At 43.5% G+C, this 6796-nt stretch overlaps 1 pseudogene; it reads right to left on the bottom strand.

Annotated features, from left to right (window-relative positions):
* Positions 1 to 2543: 2543 nt before the first annotated feature.
* Positions 2544 to 3136, bottom strand: LOC133059192 (transmembrane protein 230-like; annotated as a pseudogene).
* Between the last annotated feature and the right edge of the window lie 3660 nt (positions 3137 to 6796).

Below are 6796 nucleotides of genomic sequence, written 5' to 3'. Positions count from 1 at the left end.
ATAGTCTTAGACCCACAGACTACCTAAAGGTAGTTCAGAACTGGTTCTTCTGGGTAGATGTACAATAGAAGGCTTATAATTCTTGAGATTATTATGGCTACATTTCCGGTGAAGCTGTCATCCTCTGAGCTATTCCTCTGAGATGGGTGTTTTCTCTGTATTTGCCCAGTTTGTGTTGAATGAACCAACATCCAGATCGGTGGCTTAATGCCAAAGTTCGGAAAACAATTGTTCCCCTGTCTGTGGGCTTATTCATTTATTTCTGAGAATTCTCTGCCAGAATCTGTCCTGTCAAGTCCCTTAGAGGGAGGCGTAAAATATGCTTGCACTCTGCATTTTAGGCAATTCCATTAATTCATCACTGGTGTCATGGCAAGCTTTCGCACATGGATGTCACAAATCTCGATTATGCAAACATGTTGTGTATTTCTTAACAATATGCTGGTACAACTTGCCTTGACTCATAGTAGTTTCCTTTATCGCATGACCGTTTTCACAGACCAATTTGTGAGGTTTCTAAATGTGCTCGGTTCTGTTACTGAGGCAACCTGCCCCAGCGGATTCCGCAGATAAAAACTTCACATCTGAGCGACACAACGTGTGCAGGAAGGGGAGGACTGTTTTCCCGAAATACAGTGTTTGGGTTGCAGCGTCTGACAAAAGGACATGAAGAATCAGAACAATACCAGGTTTTAAAATTAGGTCTTTAAATTCAAGATGACACCCGAAATACCACCCTGTTTCTTACAATCTGGTGTTCTCTTTTCTTTTTTCCAGAAGCTGCAAGGCTCCCTGCGATCTATCTCAGGATGCAAAACAGCTGAGCCTTACGGGGGAGTTTTGTTCCCTACTCTATAGCCATCCTGTTGAACAGGGCTCTCTATGTGGCAGGGGAGGGTTTTAGCAGTTGAATGAAGCCACTTAAAATGTTTCATGTGCCTGGGAGTTGTTAGTTAATGAGATAAATTCCCCTTGTATAGAAGCTATTTCCTGGGAGTTCTGCGCCTTCCTGGAAGTGGTACAAACTCTTTCAGGCCATTAGGGTCTCACAGAATCACTTTATACTCTTGTGGGAATCACTTTATCATTTTAAATCAGCGATCAGCAAATATTTCCCATAAAAGGCCAGATAATAAATATTCTCCTCTCTGTAAGCCATATGGTCTCTGTCACAACTATTCAACTTCGTAGCAGAAAGCAGCCAGAGACAGCATGTGAACGAATGGGAGTGTCTGTGTTCCAATAAAACTTTATTTATGGACTCTGGAACTTGGATGCCATGTAATCTTCATGAATCACTAATTAATGTTCTTTTTCCCTCTATTTTTTCAGCTATTTAAAATCTATTTTTAGCTCATGTGTCAGATAAAGACAGGAAGTGGGCCATAGTTTTCCCCATGCTTGCTTTAAGTCAACTGACTGATAAAATAGAAATACCAACACAATCATCAGGTTCTCTCATTTACCTAATCCTTAGCAAGCGCTTGAAAACTGTCAGCTATTCCTGAAATAATCAGTCAGTTGGGACATGTTTGGGAAAGTCAGCACATAATTCTTCTTTTTTTTTTTTCTTTCTAGGATTTAGATTTTGACGTTTTAATTTCTTTTGAATACAAGTCACTTTTTGCAAGCTAGGAGGCAGATCAAGCTAAGGCAGTCCAGTCCTCTAGCGATCCAGGCCAATTCTTAAAATCTTCAACAGAATGACATTAATACAAGGTGCTAACAACAGGGTTATAAACTCTAAATAATAACCACTCGTCTACATTTTTTCCTTAGGAAACAGCCAAAAGTCTAGTCCGTAAAGGTATGATATAAGAACATCTTGATCTACACAGGACAGAATGATCCAAATTATATGTTGGCCAACCTATCAGTGAGCCAGATCAGAGCTGGCCAAGGATTGGTGTACACAGAAAAGTGTTTACATTTTGAAAATTTGCTTTGAGGTTTAAAAAATTCCTAGTTGTTGTTAATAAGAAAGCAAGTAAAAAATATTATAGATGCACCACCATGATATTTGATTGTGCCAAGGTCTTCCACTAGAACACAACGTTAAAGAGAGAAGACACTTAGATATTTTCAAAATAAATTTCTTAGTAATAAGAAATCTGACATATTGCATTCTTCCATTTGCCATAAGAACATTCTGACCATGAGGACTATTTAAAAGAATGCTCAAAAAAAAAAAAAAAGAATGCTCAACTCTAAAAAGGGTGGTGGCACTTTCCACTACAGAATAACCTCCCACTTTCCCATTCAATTAATACTGCTACTCTCCCATGAGGCATATTCATACAGAAAAACTTTTGTCAGGAGCTTTTTGCCAGGGCCAGAAAATGAAAAATAAGAGAATGCCCGAATGACAGTTATTTGTGAGCTTAGTTAATATCTTTCAGAATGGACCCATACAATTTGGCCACTGTTTGGTTAAACATCTGCAAACTGCAGAACTCCTTAGCCCTTAGTCATAGTTTCTGCTCAATGTCTTAAAGCTGGACTCAGTTCCATCTGTGACTCTTTTCTTCAGGGCTGGGGTGGTGCTAGTCATGAAAGTCTGGAATGTCATCCCACAGGAGTATCCCCCGTAGCCTTTGGATGCATAGTAGGCAATGCACAGGTGGTAAAATCCTGGCAGGAACACCAGGATGCCACTGATTTCAGGACAGGAACAGGCCAATCTGCCCCGCCTTTGCTGATATAGCCTGCCAGCAGGAGGGAGCCTATGATAATAAGAAAGGCGCCAATCAAAAACAGCACTGTAGCAAGGGCAATGGCCTTATGTGGGATCTTAGGAGGGCTTCTCTTAAACTTTAATAAATTGGATCTCATGACATCAGGAAAGAAGGAAGATTCCCACAATCTGCAGGCTTTAGCAGTGAGTTTCTCCCTGAAGGTCAATATAGCCCTCATCTGTACTAGAGAGTCTTGAGTATTTCACTTTGCTACTGGGAATTCCAGTAGCCAGGTTGGTACGAGACGGCATCATAACACGCTGACACAGCTGCCCAACAGGCTTTTTTACCAGCCTCACTGGAATCCCAAAATTTCTTCAGCACTTGAATGTTGCAAGAATTTTTAAAGCATCAGCAAAGCACTTAGCACACAGCTTCGCACTACGGGCCTCTCCACAGTACTTCCCAGTCCGCTTACCGACCCAGCCAGCAAGAGAAATAAGAACCGACGTGAATTTAGATGGAAAAAATCTGGTTTCAGGAAAGCGGCCAGCCGTGCCCCGGGAGGGTGAATGCTCCACACCGCGGACTCCAGCCTTGACCGGCGGAGAACGCAGTCTGGGCTGCACCGCAAGCCTCAGGCGAGCGCTTCCGCTTCTGCCGAAAGTCAGCACATGATTTTTCTATGTACAGGAAGAATGCTGGTAAACTCAGTGGATTTGGTGGTTGGGATCAGAATTGATTTCTCTGATGTCCCACTGCCTAGAAAATCTTAGAGTCTGAACTAAAGTTGGAGAGTTTTCAATGTGAAATCTAACGCCCCTCCCTGATATATGAATGTTCCCAGGGCTGCTCTCTCTTTTTCCCATCATCCTTGGGAGTATAACTTTCAGAACAGACCGAAGAGGAAAACTAACTCCACAGCTTGGGCGATGGCAAGTAAGGATTTTCTTTTCTTCTTCACTCTGACACAGTAACCCACAAAGATCCATTCTCTACTAGGGAAAAAGAGAAGAAGCTGGTGTGGCATTCAGGCTCCTAGTTGTGATTCGAGGTAATAAAGTTCCTTCCTGGAGGGAGAATACCTTGATAAAATGAGGCCAGGGTTTCTTTTTCTCTGTGCTTGATTGTCTAACGAACTTCATCTTATTCTTCCCTGTCATTTTCCTGCTCAGTCCTTTCTCCTTCTTGCCATTTTTCCTTTCTCGTTTCTGTCTTTTGAAGTAATAATGAGGGGATTCCCTGGCGGTCCAGTGGCTAGGACTCTGCATTTCCACTGCAGGCAGCACAAGTTCGATCCCTGGTCAAGGAACTGGGATCCCACATGCTGGGCAGCACAGCTAAACAAACAAACAAAAAGATAAGCAAACATAATGAAGTAATGATTTGATATTCTGATGTGTTCTATACCTTTCCAACTCCAAGTGTGATCCTCTACCAACAGTGACAGAACCACTGGGAGCCTTTCAGAAATCTGGGATTTGAGGCCGAATCCCCAAACCTACTGAATCATAATCTGCATTTTAACAGGGCCTGCACGGTAAACTTTAAGAGGCACCAATCCTTATGATACCCCCATCACTCCAGGAAAAAAAAAAAAAGACAAAACTCAGGATTACATAGATTCCAAATGGAAGTAAAGACTTGACCTTCCAGAGATGACTCATAACTGATGAGAAAAATTGGGCTTCTCCAGTGGCTCAGACAGTAAAGAATCCTCCTGCAGTGTGGGAAACCCAGGTTTGATCCCTGGGTTGGGAAGATTCCCTGGAGGAGGGCATGGCAACCCACCCCAGTATTCTTGCCTGGAGAGTCCCCACGGACAGAGGAGCCTGGCAGGCTATTAAGTCCATGGGGTCTCAGAGTCGGACACGAGCAGCGAAGCACACACAGCACATCCAACTTTAAAGTGAGCAAGTGATCGCTCTGCTTTGGTGAGCCTTGAAGGATTTTTTGCTCTAGGAGTCTTCAAAGTGGAACATACCAGAGCAGCGTAGTTATGGACACAGAGCCTGGAGCCTTAGAAGAGGGCTCCAGCTCCAGTGAAGGGAGACATGGAAATGATACCAGCACACATTCTGTGGCTCAGGCTGGGGGTGACAAAGCCTACTTCACTGCAGAGAGGGGTCAGAGGAGAGTGAACAGGACAGAGTCATTCCTCGGCATTCTGGAAAACAGGCAGTGGTGTGTCCCTCAGGGGCCATGGAGGTGGGGTAGGAGGGAGGGTAAGGAGAAAGCCTTGATTTGTAGCATTTATCAGTTTTCATGGCGTACCTGGGCTTCCCTGGTGCCTCAGACAGTGAAGAATCTGCCTGCAATGCAGGAGACCTGGGTTTGATCCCTGGGTTGGGAAAATCCCCTGGAGGAGGGCATGGCAACCCACTCCAGTATTCTTGCCTGGAGAATCCCCATGGGCAGAGGAGCCTGGTGGCCTACAGTCCATGGGGTTGCAGAGTCAGACACGACTGAGTGACTCAGCACAGCACGTAGTATACCTCGTCCTACCTTGGCTGATTTTAAACTATCAGTGTGACATCACTGAAGGTGGAGTTGGGAAGAGACGCAGAGTAGCACACCGTGATTCAAGAGACATAAATAAACTCAGAAACGCAGTAAGTTGTAATGAAATAATTAGGACCTGATGAGTTGTACTTATTACCTTTGCTTTTAATATAACTAATTGTGAGTTTATATAATGTAAGTTTTAGCAATGGCTGTGTTGAACAGCTAATCCAAACAGTCCTGAGAACTGGCTCTCGTGAGACACTATGAGCAGGCTCCAGCACATACCTTTAAAAGGGGCATTTTTCACACCTTTGGCCTATAAATCGTAGGAAGTCTCAAAAGGTACCTGCACAATGCATTTGGGTATCATTTCTTCGCACTGATATCCTAGCAAACATCTGTTCACAGCTTGCCTTCAAAGGAAAAAAAGAAATAACATCTGTAGAATTTCACTCTTAAGGTTCATCCTGCAAACTTTCCTTAAACTTTCTCCAGAACAGTTTATAGGCATCCTCTTTGTTGAGTTCTTCTAGTTGAGAATTTTCCAGTTTGCAGTTGGAATGTGACTTACTGCACCCATGAGTTAATACTTTCAGAGATGTTCCTAAAACACCATATTAGCCTTATTGCAACTGTCCATTCACAAATTTTTAATGTTTGTTGCTCAATAATCATAAAGCCTTGGCTTGAGTTTCATCTCATCTTTCTTCTTCTTCAGTTTTAGTCAAAGGAAAATTGACAGGCATCACAGCCGTAAGGAGAGAGAAAGGAGTTCAAATGCTATACAGCAAATAATCAGTTTCCTATAACAGAGCTGACCATTAATTTCCTTAGCAGAATCCAGAATTTTACTACATTTCCAAGAATCCATACTGTATTTTCCCAGTGTTGTTTGTGGACACATGGGACTGAAGAAGGTCACCCGCTTCCTCTTCAGGGATTCCCTCATTAACTCCTCTCTCGCCTCCGCCCGAACACACACACACACACACACACACACACACACACACACACTCCCCATCTAAGTCACTTAACCTCTCTGAGCAAAGGTTTGCAGCCTGTAAAATAAGGGACTGGTAAACAATGTCTAGATCTTTCAGCTTTTTAACATTTATTTAATTTAGCGTTTCAAAATTTATTCTGGAAAATTAAAATTTATTGGAAATAGGATAAAAAGGAAAAAAAATCCAGGAAAGAACAACTTGTTGCTCATTTGGGCAGTCCGCCTGGTCTGCCGTTTGGGGATGACATCATGTTAATTCTTTGAGAGAAATAGGTACACTCATCCACCCTCTTTCCTTACAAGGCAACAGCTCATAAAAATGCCTCTTCCATTAAAAAAAAAAAAAAAAAGATTTGCATGACCCATTTCGCTGCTGCTGAGCTGTTTGTGATCCTAAAAGTCTGGTTTTCTTCGCTGTGTGGGTTTCGGTTTGCGTCACCGTCCTCTCCGAGGTCGCCCCGCGCGACACTGCCGTCTGGGGCCATCCGGGCCGCCTCCACCTCCCACCTGTCCTCCAGGGCTTTGGCGGACTGGACTCCTAACGCCGCCTTTCTGCAGCCGCCTCCTACCCTCCCCTCGGGGTCTGTAACCCCAAAACCAACAGCTTGAGCGC

Source organism: Dama dama, chromosome 7 (assembly GCF_033118175.1).
Source record: "Dama dama isolate Ldn47 chromosome 7, ASM3311817v1, whole genome shotgun sequence".
Lineage (NCBI taxonomy): Eukaryota > Metazoa > Chordata > Mammalia > Artiodactyla > Cervidae > Dama > Dama dama.
This window is presented reverse-complemented; position numbering and strand designations above follow the sequence as displayed.